The sequence below is a fragment of the Ambystoma mexicanum genome, chromosome 2p (assembly GCF_040938575.1).
Source record: "Ambystoma mexicanum isolate Mex_15411 chromosome 2p, UKY_AmexF1_1, whole genome shotgun sequence".
NCBI classification, from domain to species: domain Eukaryota; kingdom Metazoa; phylum Chordata; class Amphibia; order Caudata; family Ambystomatidae; genus Ambystoma; species Ambystoma mexicanum.
In genome coordinates, this window is record NC_090923.1 from 126,343,225 (window position 1) to 126,368,113 (window position 24,889).

Below are 24,889 nucleotides of genomic sequence, written 5' to 3' on the forward strand. Positions count from 1 at the left end.
TAGTGAATCCCCCGCAAGACTGTTCGGACTATATTGACTTAGTCGTTCAAATTGACCACAGACTGCAGAAAAGGAAGGCCGATCGTTCCAAGTTTGATGCTCGAGTATTTTCCAAACCACCAACTCCTACCAAAGGAGTAGACTCTGGGGAACCCATGCAAATAGGGGGCCTGAAAGGACCACTAACACAAAAGGAGCGGGAAAGGAGAAAACAGTTGCAATTATGCCTCTATTGCGGAAACTCGGGGCACTTTCTTCGAGATTGTCGTGTGAAACCAGCCAAGAAGGCAGTAGGAGCTGCAGTTACCAGGGTCACAAACTCTGAGCAGGGAAACGACCTCGCCCGACAAGAATAGAGGTCCTCTTGCCGAGCGTTAAAACCAGTTCCGTGACCTCGCATTTCGTGATACCTATGGTCCTCATTAGCCCTGAACATCCGGATCGATTACATGCGATTGAAGCTTACGTCGACAGCGGTGCCATCGGCAATTATGTGGATCATGAAATGGTTTTGAGGATGAATCTGACTCTTTGTCCAAAGGCTGTAAAGGACGTCATTACTACGGTGGATGGTACGGAGATAGCCTCCGGACCAGTAACGCATACCACCCAAGAAGTGACGCTAGTAAGTCAAGATGGACACCATGAGAAGATCGTGTTCGATGTGATCAAGGCCCCTCAGTTCCAGATTATTCTAGGAATTCCTTGGTTAGAGAAGCACAATCCTCAGATCGATTGGCGAGCAAGAACGGTTCAGTTTCCAGAATGTGTCTCTACTTGTCACCCTCGACCTGGTGTTGCACTGGCAGCAATTTCCTCGGAGGCTCCCCAGTTACCTCCTGAATACCTAGAATTCCAAGATGTTTTCCGGAAGGATCAGGCTAACTCTCTACCTCCTCATAGGTCTTATGACTGCCAGATAGACCTGATACCTGGATCTACTCCTCCTTGTAGTAGAATTTAGGCCCTCACCGAGCCTGAGAATCTTCACCTCCGACAATACCTGGATCAATACCTAGCGAATGGGTTTATTCGTCCTTCCAAGTCCCCTGCTTCCTCAGCTTTGTTCTTCGTTCCAAAAAAAGAAGGGGACCTTAGAACTTGTATAGATTATCGCGCCCTGAACCAGATCACCGTTAAGAATAGATATCCGTTACCTTTGATCCCTGAACTCCTGGACCAAGTCAGAAAAGCATGCATATATACAAAGCTGGATCTTAGAGGAGCCTACCACTTGGTACGAGTAAAAGAGGGTGATGAATGGAAGACGGCCTTCCGCACCAAGTATGGGCTATTTGAATATCAGGTCATGCCCTTCGGACTTTGCAATGCCCCGGCCGCCTTTCAATATTTTATGAACAATGTCCTCACAGAGCTCATAGATGTGTGTGTTGTTGTTTACATTGACGACATCCTCGTTTATTCTTCATCGGAAATTGAACATCGGAAACACGTGAAAATGGTCCTCGAGAGATTGCGTCAACACAAACTTTTCGCTAAGTTGGAAAAATGTGTTTTCAACGTGACTGAAGTTGAATTCTTGGGATTCATATTATCACCTAGCGGAGTGCGTATGGATTCAAAGAAGGTCGATGCAATTCTCAGATGGCCATCGCCATCCTCCGTAAAAGGTGTTCAAAGCATGTTAGGCTTCGCTAACTTTTACCGCAGGTTTATCCCCGAATTCTCTCGAACAGTCCAGCCCATCACCGCCTTGTTAAAGACAAACAAACGTTTTGAATGGTCTACTGAGGCGGAACAAGCTTTCCAGAATTTGAAGACTAGATTTATCTCTGCACCGATCTTAAAACATCCTCGCCCAGAACTCCCCTACATCGTTGAAACTGATGCTTCGAGCCTTGCCATGGGGGCAGTTCTATCACAAAAGGACCCAGTAACCAATCAGTTGCATCCCGTGGCATTTTGGTCCCGCAAATTCTCGCCTCCTGAAATCAATTACACTATTACTGATAAGGAACTTCTAGCTATCAAGTCCGCCTTTAAGACTTGGAGGCATTATCTTCTGGGGGCCCGACACACCGTTACTGTGATTACAGATCACCGAAACCTGCAATATTTGAAAACCGCAAAAGCTCAATCCTCTAGGCAACTCTGTTGGGCACTATTCTTTGCCGAGTTTGACTTCATAATTACCTATCGACCTGGTACAAAAAACGGTAAAGCTGATGCCCTTTCTCGGATGGGAGTGGAAGAACATTTGATCAATCCTAAACCTGTACCTATCATTCCCGAACAAAGAATTCTAGGTGTAATCGCCACACAATCCATAGAGGAAGTTAAGGATAAAGCCAGGCTACTGGTAACTCCAGCAGACATACAGAATTGGCATCTGCAGGGAAAGGACTTTACGGTGAAGGACAACCTATTATATTTCCAAGAACGGTTATACCTGCCCAGCACAGATTTACAGAAAAAGGTAATCTCTTGTTATCACGATTCTTTAATGGAAGGACATCCCGGTATTACCAAGACCTCGGAAAAGATCAAGCGCTACTTCTGGTGGCCGTCTTGGAAAAAAGATATCAGAGACTTTATAATGTCCTGTGGAGTATGCGCCCAAAACAAGAGTCAAAAGGAAAAACCAGCCGGCCTCTTACGCCCTATTGACATCCCGCCTCGCCCTTGGCATACGCTTTCTATGGACTTCATCACCGATCTACCTCCATGCTCCGGATACAATACGATCCTAGTAATCGTGGACCTATTCTCCAAGATGGCGCATTTCATTCCACTCAAAGGCTTACCAACAGCAGCAACTCTGGCCCGAGAATTTCTCGAAAACATCGTCCGACTGCACGGTTTTCCTTCAGTTCTAATTTCGGATCGAGGTAGTCAATTTATTTCTCATTTTTGGCGAAGTTGCTGTCGGTCGGCTCAAATTGATGTGAGACTTTCGACCAGCCACCACCCTCAAACCGACGGACAAACCGAGAGGACCAATCAAACTCTGGAACAGTATTTGCGCTGCATGCTACAACAAACTGAAAAAACTTGGAAAGATATCCTTTGGATAGCCGAATATGCCTACAATAACTCTGTCCACTCGGGAGCTGGGAAGACCCCGTTTTTTCTTTTATACGGTAGTCACCCTCGAATCTCGGAGTTGGATCCACTCCAAGATCTTGGAACACCAGCAGTAGACCACCTGCATTCTACAATCACCCAAGCCTTTAAGGAAGCCGTTTCTCACCTTCAAAGGGCTAAAGAACAATACAAGAAAGGAGCAGACCAACATCGGAAGGAAGCCCCCCAATATCAAGTAGGAGATCAAGTCTGGTTATCCACCAAATATCTACCTCTAAAAGGACCACGCACATTCAACCCAAGATACCTTGGTCCCTATTCCATCACTACCATAGTAAATCCAGTAGCGGTCAAGTTGGACTTGCCCCCTCACATGAAGATACATCCGGTCTTCCACGTCTCTCTACTAAAACCCGTGCAACCTCAAACCCGACTAACTACATCTCCAAAACCTATTCTAGTTGATGGAGAACTCGAGTTTGAAGTCAAAAGCATCCTGGATTCCAAGATCTCCAAATCTAAACTATTTTACCTGATTGACTGGAAAGGCTACGGTCCCCAAGAAAGATCCTGGGAACCTGCAGAATATGTCCACGCGCCTCGTCTAATCAAAAGATTTCATCGAACATTTCCTAACAAGCCCAAACCCCCGGAGAAGCCCGGTTTGGGAGGGGCCTTGAGGGGGGGGTGCTGTCATGATCTCTGCTTCCAAAAGATCAGGACTTGCCCGACTCCCTTGGAAGCAGACCCATAACCCCGGTTCCGAGTGCCAGCCAGTCCCAATTGGGACCTTTTGGACCCTGTCCTGGCGCCAGTGGCACCAGGCTCATAAAGATTCCCAGTCCCAGCGCTGGAAGCGCCGGGCTCATAATGCTTGGGCGGACTTACCTGCAGCAGACCATGCTGCTTACTTACCTGCCAGTTGAACCCCTGATCCTCTTCTGTTTGGGACTACTTTTCCTGTTGGGTGGGGCAGGAGCCACTCCCTAGGTTCAGAACACTGGAACTCTTCTGGAAAGCAGGAACTCTTTTCTTACCTAGGCGTGGCTGTGGAAGGCGACACCTAAGCACTACAGGAGGCTATTTAAACCACACCCAATGGATGAATCTTGCTTTGCGTTATTCTGCATTCTCTGCAGCAGAACGCTCATCGTGTCTTCTGCTTCTGATCCTGGGCCTAAGGGAACAAAGGCTTACCATCCTGGAATCCAGTCTTCAGCAGCACCTGTAAAGACAAAGAAAGAACAGGTTAGCACTACGGTCTTCAATGGCAGCGCATCTCTTACCTGGTCCATCGGCTGTCACCAACGCCTCGCGCTGCATTCCGGCATCTGAAAGACAAAGGCTTACCTACTCTTCGCATGCTCCGGAGGTCTTCACACTGCATTCCGGCATCTGAAAGACAAAAGCTTACCAGCTCTTCGCACGCTCCGGAGGCCTTCGGCGCTGCATCCCGCATCTGAAAGACAAAAGAAGGTGCGTTTAAAGACATTGGGCAACATTATTACTCACATGCCATTACTCCTTCCCACGCCGAATCCAGTGGGTATTCCAGCACCCTTCAGCTTCTCTAAAGCTCTGAACTTGTACCTGGAAGATAAAAGGGACAGTTAGTGCGCATCGTGAAGCAGGCTACAAGCGCTTACTTACGTGCTTCCAGGCGCTTCTATTCCTCACGCGGGTTCGATCCTCAACTCTCATCAGCCTGCCATCCGCCATCGCCGGAACCCTGCAAAACAAGAGATATCATTACAAAAGACTTTTAAGACATTTGAAGTGCCCAGAACTTACCGTTCGTGCAGTTAACGACGGACAGCAGTCCTCTGAGGTCAAGAGGCCTGCACCCTTATCCAGTGAAGAAACTGGTTACGGCACCCTGCCCCGAGGCAGATGGAGAGCTCGGCGTTCACTTACCTAAGGTGAGGTCGTTAACCTTTGGGGTTCTACAGGAGAAGAGAAAGGGAAGAGGAGAGAGGCACCCAATAACCCCAGTTCATTAATCCCATATTTTCTATCGGCAGACATCTTACTCTTCGAGTCAGACATACAGTGCACAGAGGACCAGCCCAAAGAGCCAACCGTGTGTTACACATCACCTTTGAAGATACAGCATTCACCCAGTCAAGACCGGCGCCTCTGCGGGAATCAGGTGAGCGTTACAGTCGTCCTGAAGGCGGTCTTCTACTCATCGCTTTGCTTTATGCGGATGAGATGGTAAGCGCCCCGTAAGTCAAGTTTGGTAAAAATTACAGCGCCACGTACTGCTTCCAGTATGTCTGAAATTAGTGGTAAAGGATAAGCAGTCCTTGAGAGTGCATTGGTTAAGGCCCCGATAGTCCAGGCATGGTCGGAGTTCCTGGGTGTCCTTTTTGGGCACAAAGACCAAAGAGGCCCCAGCAGGAGACTTAGAAGGACGGATGGTTCCATTGGCGAGATTGGTGTCCAGGTATTCACGTAGTGCTCTTTTCTCCGGCTCAGGAAGAATAAACATCCTTCCAAATGGTATAACAGTGGAGGCTTCAGTATCGATGGCACAATGTTCAGTTCGATGGGGCGGTATTGATTAAACAATGGCTGTCGAATAAACATCTGAGTATTGTTGGTAAATCTCTGGAACTTTGGTAATGTTGGAAACACATATAGAAGGTTGTTCAGGGATCTGGGATTCCACAGATATGGTCTGTAAAACCTTCTGGGATAAACAATGAGACAGACAGAATTCGAAACCTAGAAATAAGGATCCGGCCGCCCAATTAATGTGTGGGTTGTGTTTTTGAAGCCAGGGCATGGCCAGAACCATTGGGTAATGAGCTGCCTTTATGATAATAAAACAAAGCATCTCCTGATGGTTATTCATTGAGAGGAATAGTTCTGTGGTCTGCTAGGTTATGGGTCCAGAAGACAGTGGTTTTCCATCTATCCCTTCGACTGACTGGATTGTTTCTTTGGATTCTCTAGCAATGTTGTGCTTTAAGGCCTATTCGTGGTCAAGAATATTCCCCTAGCACCACAATCAACTAGAGCCAGGATAGAATGTGTCTCCTAATTGGCGGAAGACAATGCTTGTAGAACCACCAAGTTGTTTTGATGAAGACAGTTCAAGGAAGGAGAAGAAGCAGAGCAAGTACCTTTCTCCCGAAGCTGGGCTCCGTTCAAGATCGGGAGCTGGCGTTTCCCGAACGCCTAGGTAGAGCTATTGGACAATTTCGTAAAAGATGTTTATCAGAAGCACAATACATACAGAGTCCAGTGTTGATCCTACAAATCCTTTCTTGATGAGAGATTGGACCCCGCAAGGAGCCTAGTTGCATGGGTTCAGGATCAGAGGGTGGCGGAGTGCTTGTTTTCCTTAGGGCTAGGATAATCCACAGGAATCTTTGGTGGAACTGTTTGTGTTTCTTTTCTCTGCCTTTCTCTCTTGAATTCGAAAATGAATTTGTAGAGACAAATCTATCAAAGCTTGGAAAGAACCTGGATGGACTACTCTAGCCAATTCATCCTTGATTCCCTCGTTTAATCCGCAACGAAACAAGGTAAAGCAGGCCTCCTGGGCCCAATCTGCCTCCTTAGCCAATTGCTTGAAGCGTGTTACATAAGACAACATGTCTTGGTTTCCTTGTTGGAACTCCAACAGCTTTTCCTGAGCACTCTGCACTTGTTCAGTGCAGTCAAACATGGTTTTGAAGGCCGCCCCAAATCCGTCATAATTGTCCAGGAGCGGGTCACCTGCATTCACCAAGGGGGTTGCCCAGGCTGAAGCATTTCCAGAGAGATGTGAGATTATAAATCCCACTTTGGCCCTGGGTGTGGAAAAATAGTAGGGTTTAAATGTAAAATGCACCAGGCAAGAATCGAGGAGGGAACGCAGTGCCTTGTGTCCACTATGCCCCTGAGTCTCTGGATAGCACAAGTTGTTTTAGCGCTACATTTTCGGCTTTGAGGTTCTGAAGCTCTCTTGTCAATTCTTGCATTCCTCTCATTAGGTCCTGGACAGCAGTCTCCATTTCTCTTATCAAGTCTTCGGCGTCTCAAACTGTCACACTCTGGCCCTTGTCTCACCTGTTTGTCCTGTGTTGTCTTCTTTCTTGGAGGTCTTTCTTTGTTCCTGGACGTTTGGGACTTATACAGGTATGGTCGGGTATCCTCTGCCTCCAGTGTGTAGATCGGACACCAGCCTCGGAGAGAAGGTAAGCTTTCAGTATTCCAGGAAGGTAAGGTGAGTAATGGTCAATGCCCGGGATGGATCTAGGAACCAGGGAGGAGTAGTAATGCTCGCGGAGTGCAGAAAGCAGTGTTTGAGCACGGAAGGACAGGACCGAATGCCCGGGGATAGAGAGAAACGGCCGACCCTCAGGCAGGAGCGCCAGGAGCAAGATAAGCACACCAGGAAGGAATTTGGGACTGATAACTATCGGAGGAGTAGCAATAGGTGAAGGGAAGTTAGGAACGCACTTGCCGGGTACTCGGAAGGTTAGCTTTGAGACGTGCAGAGCCGCAGGGGCGCTCCTGTTTTCTAGGAAGCAACAAGTCTTGCATAAAAACTAGACAGCAGCGTTTCTCTGGTGTCGGCAGGATAGCAGGTACGACGTTGCAGTGCCTGATGGACCATGAAGTCCAAAAAGGGGCGGAAACGGCGAATCATGACAGTATGTGGTATCCACTTGACGTGTGCAAAAAGTAAAAACTGTACGCACGTAATTATCTTGGAACAGCGGGCCACATCATGACAGAAAAACAGGTTTCTCTCACATTTAATCGATAAAGCACAGGTTGCTGTAGCACAGACACCATCTCACAAATGGAACAGATTAGCACTAACACACCGAGCGTCCCCTGTATGCAAAGAACAGGTACAACAGGAGCATAAGCTTTTGAACGCTTCGCTTCTTTCACACAGAACAGGCAAGCATGTGTAAGACAGTCCTCCCCCACACAAACAGAAAAGACCAATTAGGGCAACCCCAATGCAAGCTTTCATCATGTAGAACAGGTGGGGTGGAGTGGATCAGTGCAAGCTGTAAAGCAAGGGTAGAAGAATCCCATACAGATAACGGAAGGAATGTGTCTTTGCAGTAGAAGCTCACCTCACATAAAAAAGGTGCTGCATAGGCTTCAGGAGTCCTCACTCCCATCTAATATAGAAAAGTTATGCTTTGGACCTCTGTAGATCATTCTTTCCTCACATAGAACAGGAACGTTGTAGGTCTCAACAGTACAAGGTCACCACAGATGAGATGTCCATCACAGCAGTAGAAGTTCTGCTTGCATAGACAAGAAGCTGCATGGGATGGAGCAGTGCAAGCGCCCCCACACTGAAGGGGGTAAATGAAGGGCCTCTGCATTGCAAGCTACACTCAAATAGAACTGGAACATCGTAAGCCTCAGCAGACCAAATTCCTGTCACAAAGAACATTTCCGTCATGGGCCTCTGCGATCCAAGGTCACCTCACATAGAATGGGTACAGCATAACCACAGCAGTGGGAGCACCACACACATAGGAAATGCTCAGCAGTGCAGTTTACTCACAGATGGAACTAATATACCATTGAGTGCGACTAGTCCAACTATGTAGGCTAACTTGAATCAATAAGTGAAAGGAGAATAGCACAGGGGGAATGTGCTGGTCTTGGAAGCAAGACCACACAGAGCAACAGAGTTTCGAATCCCAGATCTGTGCTTAGAAACCAACCACGGGTATGGTATTAGGCGCGTTATAAAAAAAAAAACAATTAAATTGAAAGAAAAGCTCTGCCTAGTCGGAGTTCAGTAAACCTTAATTAGAAGGAATTCAACCTTGGAGCAACAAATTATGTATGTACCAATTTTCAGCCATTCTACAGCTGGTTCACTTACTAAAGCATGTTGCTGAAGGGGATCCTAATATAATGCAGGGAGATGCATCTTGCAATACGCCTTTCATTATTCCCCTCCAAAGTTGTGGACATTTGATTTATTTTGCATATTTTTTAAATTTTTAATGCACAAACAAACCTGACCAATAACACAGTAAAGCAAACATGACTTGTATTGTGTGCGTTGAGGTTTGTTGCAAAATTGTCTTTTGATGTTTGATGAAAGTCTGGAACTAATACTACTTAATAGTATGCCAAGGTTTGATGTATATGATATGATATGATATGGCATTTATAACGCGCCTATACACAAGTGTTTCAAGGCGCGACGAAGCAGGGAGGGAACAAGGGGAGACAGACAAACGATCCTACTAGGCCAGGTGTTATTCAGATCACGCAAGTGCAGGGTGGGGAGGGGGGAGTGCAAGGGGGAAAGGAAGAGGAGAAGTGCAGTACAGGTTTAGTAGAGCAAGATAAATAATAAGAGCCAGCTGGTGGCAAGTGCAAGATAAGTGCAGACAAGTGCTGGGAGGAGGGGCTGTAGGGATACAGAGACAGTCCCACAGTGCAGGGGTTGCCAGGTAGGCAGTGCAGGGGAGAGTGGCAGGGCCATGGACCGGGGTAGGTGAGTGGCCCCGTTGCAGATTCAGTGCAGTTTCAGTTATATTAACAGAGGAGAGGGGGAGAGAAAGCGGAGGCAAAGAGGAAGGTTTTGAGGTGCTTCCGGAACCAGAGATGGTTCTCTTCAAGTTTCAGGGAGGCAGGAAGGCTGTTCCGGTATAGTGCAGAGATACAGATACAGATATACAGATATTGTACACAATACAAGTCATGTTTGCTTCATTGTGTAATTGGTTCCATACTAAATTCTAGATCTAATCTTATTATCACAGGTTGGCTGGGCAGTGTTAGTTTTACATCCTGCAGAGGTCAGTAAATGGACTATCAACTGATTGTAATAACCACAGTGCCGAGAAGTTGGAGAGGTCTGCATGAAGCACTACATAAAAAAGTCAAATACCTATCGTTATTAACTGTACAGAGACATATTTTGTAATTGGAACAGAAACTCTACACAGTATGTCCATTTAGTGTTAATTATGATAGTACTGCTTGCACTTGCTGGAGAGTCAGGTTTTGAATGTTTAAATTGCAAAAGATTTGAAAAAGACTGTAATCCTTGTGATTGGTGTAATTGCAATCACTCACCCTAAGGCAAGGGCCATGCTGCCACTGGCCATTTTAGTACCTTTTACCACAATAACTGAAATTTAAGGTTGAACGGATGTTTTAACTGGACATTTCATACTCATCCGTACCCCAGATAAGGGTTTGAGGTGGGAGTATTTTACACACTGTTTTCATCATTAGAGTTTAAATTATATTGTATGAGTAAAAATGATTTGCCTGTGCAAGAGTGTAAAAAGTAAGCGAAAGGAAACCAAATCATGATTCAACTTGAAAATGAATAGGACTCATTAGAAACAAGAGTTGTGTAGCAAGGATGTATGGCTTCAAACAATGTATTACGTTTATGGAAAACCTTCTCCTACACCATAATGTGTATCAACAGACATATATTGTTTATTTCTGAAAGGCTCCATGTTAGCTCAGAGAAAAGACATGTCTATTTTCAGAGGCTTCTCCATGGTCTTCAGTTTCATTCTTGCGGATTAAAATTAAAAGAAGTTCTGGTTTCTGTCAAGTCACCTGCCCTCTGCTCTTAAATGGTGCGTACATTATACACATGTAAATAATAAACGGTCGTATTTACAAGAATTTAATGCGCAAAAACGCCTGGTACGACACTGATCTAGAGGCCTGGACATAGACCTTTTGATTTCCAGTGCAGTCATTGTAGAACCCTCGGCTAGACCAAAATGGGTTTAAAGCCGCTCACCCATATCATGTGGTAGTCCACGTACTTTAAGCATCTTTCTGCTAAATTAGATGAAAAGAGCAGGTCGTCAGTGTTGGGAGCATAGACATTGACAAGCGTTACTTTGCTATTTGCCAGAGACCCTGATACAGTGACAAATCTCCATTCCTGATCGATCTCTGTCGCAGCGACCCAATGGGAGCAATGAATCAGGGCGATAACCCCTCTAGAGAAAGCGATAAGAATGATATATGAAAAAGACAGGGGACCCCATGCCTTAGCAAACAGTTCATTATGTGAGCTTTGTAAGTGTGACTCTTGCAGTATTATTATTGTTGCTCCCTTGCACAATACGCCTGGATTTTCCTATCCTTGATGACATTATCGAGGCCCCTAATATTCCAGTTGGCCCGTGTAATGTCCTCTTTATCATTACCCCATTTCAGCAGACCCAATCCTTGACGTGCAATACGGTTCTGTTACTGGTTTTATATTCAAGGCACTTGCTGGTATGAATGCCGTGTTGCGATTCATTTTCATCCACCAATATATTCCTAGCAAAAAACATTGTTATCCCCTCATCCTCACTGCATGTTCCAAACTAGCAGTATTGAATATCCTACCAATTTGAAAGCATTTAACTAACAACCCAGGGGTGGGTTACAACTCAAACTTGAAAACAGAAGGAATTGAAAGTGCTTGCCGGCTTCTGCCCGGGTGTGCTAGCTTAGGACTGAAAGCTAGCGCAGCAGGGGTCGCAGCACCTGGAACAATATATATTGTATGGATTAAAAACATTGGCTTGATTGTTACATTCCTGAATACATAATCACAGCACCGTAGAACATATACACATGACGGTAGGATAAGTAGCATCTATCCTTTGCAAGTCCCATAGGCAGAGGCCGATGGAAGGTTGTCCAAATATTTGTGTCCCCCTCCGGGGTTAGGAAAAAATGAGCCTTGTTACCATGTATGATTCGAAGCTTCGATGGAAAGAGCAAGGCATGCTTCAAGCCTTTATCCATCAGTCTCTGTTTGACTGCCACATATCATTGTCAGGCTCTTTTTGTATTCACCATAAAATCTGTGTAGAAGTCTCTTCCTTCTTGGTATCAGAACTCGGCCAGTTTCCTCGCCCTCCTGAGTATTGTGTCTCTATCCCTATAATTGAGCAACTGAACAATTACTGATCTCAGATTCTGGCCTGGTTTCGGGGGCGGTCCAAGGGACCTGTGCGTTCGCTCCACCAAGAATTGAAAGTACTTGCTCTGTTTTAATGAAGGACTCCATCAATTGGTCCATGTTTGCTGCATGGCATTGCTCTGGGAGACCCACCAGTTGCAAGTTATTCCTTCGAGATCTCGCTTCTAGGTCCTCATATTTAGATTGTACTGGTTTCATGTCCGATTGCAGCGTGTGAATCATACCTGTGAGAGCTGAGACGCCGTCTTCTAGTGTACTGATGCAAATTTTCATCCTCCATCATTTGACAGCTCTTCTTTTCAATTCTCTGCTGCATCATGTCGACCTTTAACACCAGATTATCAAACTGACGGTTCAGTGTCTCAAAGCCGCTTTTCATTTGTGCGAGGATCAAGACCGGATCTTGTAGGAGGGTTTCCTGCACTGGTGTCTTGGCTCTTTCCATCCTTTCTATGCGAGCGACAATCCCAGCAGACCTCCTAGCACTAGCCACAGAGTGGGCTCTCTGCTTGAAAGCAAGTTGAGACTGGCGCTTTCCACCTTTCGCCATGTGTCATGTCACCCTTAGTTCAGCTTCTCTCTTATCCCCGGTGCCATGGGGCGGTGCACGTCTGGGGACTGCGCCTAGTTCTAATTTGTTGTCCCCTGCAGGCGGCCCACAGCTCTCGAACCTGGTCCAGGCGCTTCTTTCTGTTGTCCACCACCCCGTCACGGGTATTCCCAGGCAAGTCTTGTACCCCTCAATTATATTGTGCCACCTGTTTTCCTACACACTTAACAGTGGGGCACAGGCGATCCCTGCGTGCCACCTGCAGGGTCTCCGAGAGACAGCCCTCCTTAGCTGTTTCCACTCCACAGAGCGCTGCAAATCTGTATATCACCCAGCCACCATACATGGCCCAAGGCTGCTCAGGTGTCTCATAGCCAGGGCACAGGCTCAGTCTAGCAGCTTAACTCAGCCGCCTCTACCTCTCCCCAGCAGTAAAAAACAGAGCAGTCTGCATCTTCAGAGACGCCAGTCCGCAGCACTGTGCCTCTGCCCAGGCTCCACCTCTTTCCACACTGGGCCTCCAACTCCCTGGCCACAGCTCCCTCTAGTGTCTGGTCTTCTGGGACGTGCCTCAAATTGGGTCTTCCAGTGGGCCCGGGTCACAAAACTGTTCTTGTGTGTGTCTGCTCTGAATTATAGAACAAGTTGCTATCTCCTGCTCCAGGCTAGGTTGGATGGATCTACCTGGATTAGTCCAGGCTCTGCTCCCTTTCACGGGAGGCTCAGAGACAAGCCGCCATCTTTCAGCACAGCATTCTACCCCCTCAATATATTTTACATTTGTAGTCAAAGTTCTGCCACTAGGCCATGGTCATGGGACTATGCAGTTATATATACTATGAATCATGAATGTCAAATGTTAAAGGCAGCCCATGGCATTTGGAATTTATGACATTCAAGCAGGTTGCTTCAAGAAGACACATGTTACTCTGTAACTGCTTTGTTGACAAATCATATGTGCAGTAGCTGTTGGTGTGTCAGTCGGCAAAGTGCACACGTTTGGGCTATACTTTTTGTTAGGCAGAAACCTGTGCAGTTCCCTCTGGGACCACTGCAAAAGATTTAGGACTACAGGTGTTTGGCAGTAAACCCACTTGGTAGCAGTCTGTACCACACAGTTTCACTTGGTAGCTGTGGCTGAGCAGTCAGACTTCCCTCAAGAAGAGTTAGGCAGTATACAGAGTATTCACAATAGGTCAAGATAACACAATAGAACAAGTAAACACTGACCAGTGCTTGGTGTAAAAGAGATATCATTATTTATTTAAAACCACATCTAGAAAAACACACAGGCACTAATAGTGAGCAATTCAAAAACACGTTCACTAAAAGATATACACTCCCTTAAAAGAATATTAGTCAAGTCTTAAGTAAAGCCCCACTTATTTTCAGACAGCGGTGAGCGCTTAACGTAGATGGCACTCTAATAATTCGTTTTAAAAAGGGAGAGAAAAGCAGAGAATAAATTGAAACAGATCCCAACACTTTTTCACGAACACAACAAGAGAGGAAGGCAAAGTAACACCGTGAATTCAGAGTCAGTAGGCCGGATCCGCTTTAAGAGGATCAAAACGAAATGTGTCCAAGGTCACACGGTGCAGTGCACAAAAGTCTTGTAACGGTTCAAAAAGGAGTTGGACCAAAGAAAGGGACCAGTTAGAGGGTCAAGGTGGCCAGCCCAGTCCAGAAGGTTAAGGGGTTATTATTACCTTGTAGCAATCTTTAGAAAGGGAGGCCTGGCGGACACGGTACCTTAAAGTGGTGAGAACACTCCAGCGGGGGCAGTTGATCCTGGCAGCGGATGCAAGTCGGTGCTTCGTCCGGGGGAAGAGAGGATCTCGTCGGGGAGGAAGACAGGAGTCCGTTGCACTGCCAGGGAAGAAACCAGCCGCTGAGTTTCTCAGGTACAAGGACCGGTCCGTTGATTCGCGGTTCAGTGGTAAGTGGCTATCCGACTGCTGGGGTGCTTGGCATGGGCAGTTCGACCACAAACTGCTCTGGGGTGCAAAGAAAAGAAGGTAAACTGGTTGTGCCCACCAGTCAGGGGAAGAAGCCTCTCCAGCCGGGAGATCTTCTCTGTCATCGGGAAGTGGTGAGTCGGTTCCGCAGGGCTCCACCGGTGGTTTCGTCGTGGTAGGTCGGCTCAGCTTCTCCCTCGTCGGATTCTCAGGTCCTGTGGCGACTTCTGAAGTTCCAGTCCCCAAAGCCCTGCTTTTATGCAGCATACCCCCATTCACTCAGCCTAGCTGTCAATAAAACATGCTAAGTGGTGAGCCGGCCGGCTCACCTCTTTGGCCAATCACACAAGAGTGCGACTTGAGTTACCAAGGTAACTCAGTCCAGGGTGCTTAAACCCCCTCCCACACCTCCTGTGGTACCCAGACTGAGTGGCACCACTTTTGGAGGCTTCTGTGGAGAAGCCCGCCAAAAAGTGGAACAAAGGGCTCGACTTGGGTTGGAGTCACAGAAGAGAACACAAATGCCATTGTCCTGGCAAAAAATAACCGGCAAATTAATATTAATTAAATAAACCGGCGGTATGTTCGAGGCTATGAGAATTATATAATTAAAGTTGGTAGCCTCGAACAATGGGAAAATCCCATAGGGAAATATTTGCGGTCGAATATTAAAAGTAGTTTCCACTGCCACCAGCCAAAACTCGATCAGGGGGAACGGAGACATGCCCCCTTGACTAACAGACCCCGGGGCAATCGAATTGCCCCGACCAGTACGTCCACAATATGATGGTTTGTACTGGTTTCTGTTGATAATTTGGGACTAGTAAAGCCAATGGTGACTTTACATGCCCTGGGAGACAGTAGTCAGTCCCAGGGTATGGAGTCTATGGTGGGGTGTCACTATGACACCCCTGTGTTACTGCACGGTGGGTGCTGTGTAGCACACAAAGTAAAACACATGAGACCGTATGGAGTAAAGGACCCCATAGCCCATAAAACACATTAACAGTCAAAGGAACACCATAAATCATGTCCAAGAGTGGGAGAAAAAGAGTCTCACTCTTGGCAGGAGAAAAAAAAACAAACTCCAGAAATCCAGCAAAGCTGCTGGGGGACTCACTAGGTTAGGAAATTCAGCCTAAGGAGAGAATTCTCCCTAACACTTTTTAGCATGGAGCATTGGAAAGTGGGGCCTGTTCAGTAGAGGTCTCTTTCTGAGATAAACCCAGCATCGGGTTGCTTAGTAAAAAATAGCTCAGGGTGGCATTCTCTTGCAGATGGCATTCTGTCGTAGGTGGTTTGATGGATACATACAGTGCCATCAGGTTCTTTCTAGGATGGTCCTTTTAGTGTACTGCCACAATCTGACAACTACATCACTGACACTTGTACCAGTGTATTACCAAACCTGCGATTGCCAATGCTAAGTAATTATTAGAGACATAAAGACTTAGTGGGGACCAGCTCAGCCTACCATCAGTCTCTTAATTTGATGATGCCCTAGCCATGATGGGTTTTTCCCAAATACAGGGCATCGCTACCTAAGGTCACACCCTGGTCTTAATTGTCACTCACAATAACACCATAATATTCAACCTCTTTCACCCTATGGCGTGGACAGACTATTTCCTTTTGTGTAAGCATCCAATATTCTGTCCCCCCAGTTTACTGCTAAATCCTCCATTTCTAGTGCCTTAGGTTGGAAACGTGTCCTTCCAAGATACTGTGCACATTTCCAACACACGGAATGAACTCCTTGCCTGTCTATTATCAACACCACCTCTTTATGTAGCAATATTAATAAATGTCCCTCACCAAGATCATTTTTTGTCTCTATTTAGACTAGTGCTATGCCATCTAGTCACTCCTCTGCACCTTGCTATAGCGACTTGCAGAACTTGCTTAAGACCGCATGTAATTCAGAATATTGATGATGTGATCCTGATAAACGGAAAGTCAAACAGAGCTATTACTTTGACACAAAGACTAATACAGGAGTAGGACACTTACAGCCCCCAATACTCAAAATAATCATATTCATATATTTATAGATTTTAAGATATGTGTGCATTGGCAACTGAGTATGTCCCAAGCCAACCATACCCTGATACCAAGCTACATGTATGAACAGGCCCTTGGACCCCAATGGAGAGACTGATGTCACAATCATTTTAACATCTTTTCCAATTCCTAATGCTGTCCAAACAGATATATACAGGACAGTGTTACATTCATTTTAATGCTCTGGTAAGTGTTGTCAAAAATGTAAGGAGCACCAACCCCAATGTGTTGTTATATGTATTTAGTGATCAAAGTATACATTTCTATCACAAAGAAATGTGTCACATATAAAGATCTGTGTTAATTACCATTGTGATGGGTTAGTAATGCGAAGCAGACAACTGTTTGTTGATTTACCAACATTTGCCATTTTGTTAAATAATGTTAAAAGTGCCTCACTATCCCCACTATGCCGAGCGTTTCCCTGCCTAACTAAAGCTAAGGGAACACTCTCTAAAACAGGAAAACTGTCCCTCACACTAAGCAACATACATACAAATAAAATGTGTCAATATTGCATCATTTGAACCACATTCACAGTCTCTGAGCCTTCTAATTTCCTTGGTGATTTCCCTTCCCTAGGATTCAAAGTCAGGGCTGTTACTGTTCAGCCAAAGAAAGAAATGACTCAAATTAGTTCTTGATATTTCAAAGCCAATGGAAAAGTTTAACCACCGTTCCACTAGCAAATCTCTTCTTGGTGTATTATCCACCATTTCCTTCAAATAGCACTAATGGTTATGCCAACCACAATGCTTTGTCACCTTACTCAAACAAAAAGACTTCCCACAGTTGAAAAATAAATGCAACATCCACTAACACCAGTTCTTGGTTAACAGTTTGCGTTCTCTTAGTTACAGTTTTGAACTTCACAATGGTATATTTGTCAGGATAACTTCATAGTGCATAGGTCTCACCACCCCAGCTCTGTCTCCACCCAGGTAATCCTCCCACAGTACACCACCCCCAAGATCAGGATCAGGAAGCGTCTGCCTTTTCCTGGCCACCTGGGAGGACATTTCGGGCAGCGTTTTAGTGAGGGATTCATAGGATTTGTCACTTCCATAATGCTCTTGGCTTGTATACAAAGCAGACTGCTACCCTTATTTATGTTAATTCTCCTCTTCCATTTAGGAGTATTTCGAAAGAATACAATAGGAGTGTACCGGACTAGTCATTTAAAAATTACCAACATCAAAGTGAGTCAACATCAAAGAGAATAGTTAACGAGATGGATTTGTTTATTGTAGGTTTTGATAGAGTGCTTTGCAGAGTAAGAAAAGTTTAACACTCCTATAATTACAATGTTTACTGGATGTAATGATTGGAGAAAACATAAACAATGTTGGTGTAATTAATCTTCTTTTTTGTTTTTTTCACTGCTGCATTTTTACGAAAACACACACCCTCCTGCTCTCAAAATATTCATGTTTTTTTCTATCCAGGATGCCGTCATCAACAGCTAGGCTATCTCTAGAAATCTGGCACCTGAGGACACAACTCTTCCCCCTCATAGAAAGAGACATAGACTGAGACGGACACGCAGAGCATGTGTTGGATTGAGAAAGAGATGGTGTGGGGGTGTGTGTGTGTGTGTGGGGGGGGGGGGGGTGTGTGGGTGTGTGTGTGTGTGTGTGTGTGTGTGTGTGTGTGTGTGAGAGAGAGAGATTTTACACATATATATATATATGGATAGATAAGTGGTCAAAAACACTAAACGATCCTACCCTGTAAGGGCAATACACAGATCAAGGCAAACCTATATTTATATGCTGATGTGTATGAAGGACAATAGAGTGGAAAAACTACATAATTGCAGACATTCGAAATACTTTAAGGTAGGAAATGGCGTCCTAATTGTGTGTGTGGTGTTAGGTGGTAAGGCTTGCGGGGCAGAAGGTAGCAGAGCTTTTTTTAGGGGACACTTGTCCATTCAACACTACCTTAGTCTCTTGTCAGTTGGATAGCATTGAGACTATCTTCTTTGTGCTTTTTCAATGGCACAATTCATGGTAGAAGAAGCAGGAGTCTCAACTGGATTTGAGCACCATTGCACGGAGCATTGTTCACAGGCGGCTCACGGAGCTTGAGTGTGTCAAGATGCAGGTGCCGAGTGTCCAGATGTAGCTTCTTGATCGCTCGCCTTGAAGCTGAAAAAGAAGTGATTAGGTCAGGATGGTTCCATGTCGCGAGTCAGTCTCAAATGCACAGGATCAGCAGTGAGTGGTCTTTAAATCGAGGCTGGACTGGATTCTGCTGGCAGTTTGACACAGCAACGCAGATACCGAAGAACAAGCGATATGGGAATGATAGTTCGCATCAGCAGCTCAACAGCTGTTCGATGTCTGCTCGCTGTGCCTCAAGTCAGGAAATGCTGTGTTCAAGAAATAGCATTCCCAAAGGCAGCACCTTTGGACTTTTAATGCTGTAGGCCCGTGAAAGAATATTTTGGTTTCCCCGGGGTTCCCGGCCCATGAAACTTATCTCAGATTCTTTGTGTCTCATCCCACTAGGTCTCCCTTGCTACCAGATATCCTCAGTGGCAGGCAAGCTTTCCTTATAGCAGTCCCTTCTCTTGTCCCCTGAAGTGGTTCGGTTATGAAGGGAGCTGCCAGCCCCCATGGGGATCTTTTCATCACCCTGTGGTTGGGACCTTGAAAAACAGCTGTAGCTCCAACAAGAGTTTCTATTGACATGTAAAAGTGGATGCAAGAAGATGGTTCCGAAAGATTCTCGAGAATGAGGGATTTCACACCCATAAATACTCAAATGACAACAGGGGATGGTTTCTTTGTCAAGCCTCCCGTTAAACGCTCTTTCATGTCTTTAACAGATTTTTACCACTTTTTTTACCACAGTATATATACCACGTTTTTTACCACAGTATTTCAAGAGTCCTGTTTTTCAGGAAATCAGGGGGGTTAGAAAGGGAAGTGTTTTATATTTTATTATTATTTATTTTAATTTTTCAGAATTAAAGATAACACACAAAGAAGATCAAGTCAAAAAACAAATTGCATAAAAACAAGGAATCGTACAAAGGAAGCATTGAAAACTATATACATTAACCTCATAATATATATATTTCCCATCACCCCCTTCCTCCTATGTTATCTAGAGAACATATAGAGACTAATACAAGTCCATAAATATCCCCCCTCAATTTTCGTAAAAGAGAAACTTTCCTTTCCTTCCTGTAGATCATCCTCTCCATTTCAGCAAGTTGATGTATTTCATCAATCCAGTCATCTATAATCTGAGAGACTCTAGATTTCCACCTTCACAGGATCATTTTCTTTCCAATCGCAGCACCTCTAAATAGCCATTGTTTTGAGAGGTCGTCAAATCTTCCAGCAACTTCTCTCCACCCAAGATCAATGTTTTAAAATCATAATCAGTTTTCTCGCCAAGTACAACCTCACATATTGCACAACTATCCAGCCAAAAATCATGAACTCTCATGCAATCCCACATCATGTACTCCAGTGTTCCAGTCTGGTATATTCCATAGATTGAAGCAAATAATGCTCCTTGAATGGTTTTTTGCGTAGCTGATGCCTTCAGTGCATACAAAAACTAGCTCCAAAATTCTTCCCTCAATTTTGCACCAATTCGAAACAGGCTCACAAGTAGCTGGAAATCTAAATTAGACTACCTCCATCTATGGTATAACGGCTCTCATTAACAAAACACCATAGTCAGGAAACTCGCAGTACGACACGCTGGGCTCGCAAACAAGCAGAACACTTTGCGAGCCCAGCGCGTCGTACTGCGAGTTTCCCGACTATGGTGTTTTGTTAATGAGAGCCGTTATCCTGTGAGGAATGTTCATTGCACAGTCCATCAACTCATGAAGGCTTATACTAGGAAGCCGTTGATGTATGCACTGAAGGCATCAGCTATGCAAAAAACCATTCAAGGAGCATTATTTGCTTCAAACTATGGAATATACCAACATGTGGCCATGGAATGCATGGTGTTTATCAAGAAAAAAGTCTTCTCCCCTGAAGAAAAGTCATGCAATTACAGCCTGGAAGAACTGAAACATGTCGGGATTGTTTTATGTCATTTGAGTGATATACTCAATGAGTGTATTGTATTATGTTATTTGGTTGTTTTTTCTTATCGTCTAACTTTTGAGTGTAGTCACTTTTTGTATTAGTTGTTCTTTTTTCTTGTGTTCACCATGTATGTAATTTTTGGGTCTTAAACGTTTTTTATGAAAACATTTTCTTAATGAACATTTCTTTATTAAATATTGTTTTACTTAAACCCTGTTGGGTAATATTGAATGCAGACTGAGTCTATTTTTTCAAGACTATCAGTCTAAAGAGTCCCCCCCCCTTTTTTGTTCTCTCCTACCCAGTGTGAGTATACATCAGCAAATTTGTTATACATATAATCAGTTTGGAATCCCCTTTCAGCTCTTATACACATGTAGTGTATCAACTGAAGCATGTGTAAGCACGGAGCATTAAGGACTCTATATATCCAATGAACCAGTATGAGGAATCCAGGACACACCTTTCCGAGCTCCAAGCTAGGAGGAAGCACATGTCCAGCATCGAACAGCTGGCTGCATATTCTAGAATCATAATACGTGCGCCAACAGCAGTCGAATATATGACCAGCGGCTCAAAGGTAAAAAAAATACTGTTTGGTCATCTTTCAATAAACAAGCCGGCCGGAGGCCAAAAAGCAAACACATTCTCCTGGAACAGAATACAGTAAGAATATCAGCAGGTGTGGAATCAAATGACAAGCACTTCCCGTTTAAGAGGCGCGCCCAAATGTGAAGTTCAGGAAGTCATCTTGCTACCAGCATTCCTATGAACCAGGTATCCACATTGGCAAAGTGTGAAAGTAAAGGTAAAACTCCCCGCCTTCCGGGGACATAAGGTCAGTCCATTGCAGACATCATCCTTGAGAAGAGTTCAGCGTTGTGGCAGAGAGATGGGGGAGTTAACGCAGTGCCTGTGGATGTATAGAAGCGAGGCATGCGTCACGCCAGTCACCCATGCATAACAACTGACCTTATTTATATATCCATCACACGAGCGCTGGAAACATGCGTTCATCGCATCAGCGGATCTTTAACGGGCTGCATTGGACCACCGGAATCGGACACTTCTCAAAACAAAGCTGCTCCGTAATCCCAAGCGTACGGAGCTCAAAATGTGATGCTGAAGTCGCGTTGAAGGTCCTTTCTTCCATACCTCGCACGAGGAATCATACAAAAGTAAACAAGCAGATTTGCTCTCGGCATAACGTTGAGATTCTATTTATCAACGTTAAACCGCCCAGATCACACAGCGCCGCTTTAAGTGAATATATTGCTTGATTTTCAGCCAAAAGTCAATAAAATGTGCATAATAAAACACTAAAAGGGTCCAGAAAAAAACAGCCACGAGGTGGGAGCAGCAAATCCAATTATGATGCAAAGGCAGAGTAATTTCTTAGCCTTTCCAGCCACTGCATAGCTTCTTTGGGATCAAAGCTTCTTTTTTCCCCCTCTGGCAGGCTCAAGATCAAAATATTGGCTTTATTCAAATACGGTTTGATGCTCAAAAGTTTGACCAAGTCTTTAACTCCTTTAAAAGATCTTCTTAACAACAGAATCTCCTTTGGATAGTCCGGATAAAGGATTATTGGGTTCCCTTTATAACTGGCGCTACCTTAATTTTAGCTGCTTCCATTAGGTCTTCCTTTGTCCTGGTGTTTACAAAGGCAATCAAAATGTGTCTGGCTTGGGACCCAATTTCTTCCCAACTCTATAAACATGGTCAATATCATTAATAGCAACTGAGTCAAAGTTAAAGCAATCCTTAAAAACTTGAATCACAAAGGAAATCAAGTTGTCATTATTGGATTCTGCCATCCTTTCTATCCCAATCAGTCTTAGATTTTTACCTCGCAGCTTTAATCCAGTTTTTTCTCCTTCTCTTTCTGAAGCTCATCCTTCAGGTTGTTATAGGCTCTGAAGCTTCATGCGATTTCTGTGCCCATGGATACCGAGCCTTTTTCCAAATCGGTGACACTGCAATCCAATTGGGACACCTTTAGATTAAGTTCAGCCATAGATGTCTTGACTTCTGCAACATCTTGTGCCACCTGCAGCAAAAGGGTATATATGTCCTGAGAGCTGGGAGTTTCATTCATCTCCAAAGTCTGCTTAGGCTTCTTGGGGATTGGGTTCTCTGCCACTTCAATTTTCTTCTTTGAGTTCATTATCATCGATTATATATCTTAAAGGAGAGGGCCCAGGAGCAGCAGGATTAAGCTGCTGCTTCAGAGGCCAGCATTCCGGAATATATAGGAAGGGAAGTGTTGAACAGTCAGAACCATGATGACCATGGTTCTTGGGTTCCTGGACTCCCATTACACCACCTCTGTCTGACCCACATCAACGGGTCTCCTATTTTCAGGTGTCCCCATAAGTCTTGCAGTTTCTGGCTTTTTGGGAGTATCAATGTTCTGTCAATCGCAGTATTCTTTCTGTATTTGGGTATTTGTTAATCTCATGACTGATGTGCAGTGAGAGTGGTGCTGACAGAGGCATCAAGATGGTCTGGAGAACCAAGAGGTAAATGCATTGAAATACTGTAAAATTGGTAATATCCTAGGGCAGGCTGGCAGATTATTAAAACCCAGTGAAAGATGAGTAGCTTGTTGAATAGAAAATACATTTAGCGATGCTCGCTCATGGCTTGCAAACAGTGGTAGACTCCAAAGAACTGTACATTCAATGTGACCAAACAGTGAACCCTACTTGTTCACAAACTAGATTACCTCATTCGAGATGTAGATGGTATCAAACCGTTGTTGCAGCGGGATGTTGAAAGAGCAAGTGGTTAACCATTCTGAGTGTGATAAACCAAAGAAGAGATTTAACAGATATTACACCGAAAAAGAGGGCTAGTGAATGATGATGAAAATCTCCTCATCAACATTTTAGAGCGACCACCTGGGAGCGGAGGACCGGCAAATGGACTCTCTCCATTGTGGAAGGCTGCCTATTTCAAATCAGTTTTTACTGAGGTGCCATGGGTTGAACAAAGAGCTTGAGGGGAAATAAAGGTCAACTTGGCAGGAAACACACCAGGAACCACTGGTATAAAGGGACATAACATAGAACAAGATATTTTCTTAAAGCAGGATAATCAGGTGTGAGCTGCCTTTTCCTCTCTCTCCTCTCCATGCCGTTCACTCGCAGCACTGGATGTTTTGCCTGAAACTGCCAAATATATCTCTGTATTTCGAAGGGATTGTGTCCTCCGACGTATTCCTCATCTTAGATATCTCCTTCCAGCTCTGCTGGCCTCGGAACATTTTTTCTCTAGAGGGCTCTGCGCGTCGACGTCCTCCGAGTCGATGTCCCTCGACAGCCGCCGTAGCGACGTCGACGTCATCCTGCCTATAAAGGCCGCGCGCAGCGTCCGTTGCTCAGTTCCGTTTTTCCGCGCTTACTCAGTGCCTCGGAATACCGTTGCTCAGTTTTTGTCAGATTAAACCTATTTACCTCGAGTTATTCGATCCGTACTCGATGGCTTCCTCGTCGGAACCGACAACTCCTCGATCCGGCTTCAAAAAATGCCGAGATTGTGGAAAAAAGATGTAACTGACTGACCCTCACAGAGTTTGTCTCTGGTGTTTTGGTGCTGAACACCATTGTTCGGAGTGCGAGGACTGTATGTCCATGACAGCTAAGGCCCTGAAGGAGCGTAGGGGGAAGCTGGAGAAAGGTAAGACTTTTAAAGCTTCTTCTTCGTCGACGAAGTCGAGACATTCGTCTCCTCGTCACCATTCGCGCTCCAGGTGTCGGAGTGGGTCCCATCACTCCTCCAGATCGAAGCACTCGAAGAGGAGACGTCGAAGATCCCCTTCTCCATCTTCCTCTTCCTCTGTTTCGCCAAAAAGAATCCCTTGTCCCACGAAACATAGGTCCCGGGCTGAATGGGAGGAATTCCGCAAAAATATGATGAGCGTCTTCGAGAAAGCGGCCTCGACCCCCTCGAAGACTGCCGAGAGCGATGCTCTGTTCGAAAGACCCGAAGGTCAAAAACGCCGCGAGTCGCAGTACCCGGCGAAGGAAACCTCTCGAGCGCGTCTCGAACCCTCGAGTAGGACTATGACCTCCAAACCTTCCTCGAAGGTTCCGTCGACGCCGAGGTCGGTGTCTTCGACGCCGTTGTTGAAGGGACCTTCGACACACGGGTCTGTCGACTCGATGCCAGCTTCGACACCGGCGTCGACGCCAAGAAAAGTCACGGTCACGACACACCCAGTGACTATCCCCAGGTCCTCGATGACGATGGCTTTGAGATTGTCGAGTAGAAT

General features: G+C 45.2%; 1 protein-coding gene and 1 long non-coding RNA gene across 4 annotated transcripts in view; one reads left to right on the forward strand and one right to left on the reverse strand.

Moving 5' to 3' along the window:
- The window catches only part of CHCHD6 (coiled-coil-helix-coiled-coil-helix domain containing 6), a 3,402,742-nt gene that overhangs the window by 3,228,887 nt on the left and 148,966 nt on the right, over positions 1-24,889 (forward strand). The window lies entirely within an intron of this gene.
- Positions 1-24,889, reverse strand: part of LOC138566286 (uncharacterized) — a 428,118-nt gene that overhangs the window by 303,875 nt on the left and 99,354 nt on the right. Inside the window, exon 2 of the long non-coding RNA XR_011301889.1 lies at positions 18,496-18,702. This is a non-coding gene — a long non-coding RNA (uncharacterized lncRNA). The remainder of the gene's footprint in view (positions 1-18,495; positions 18,703-24,889) is intronic.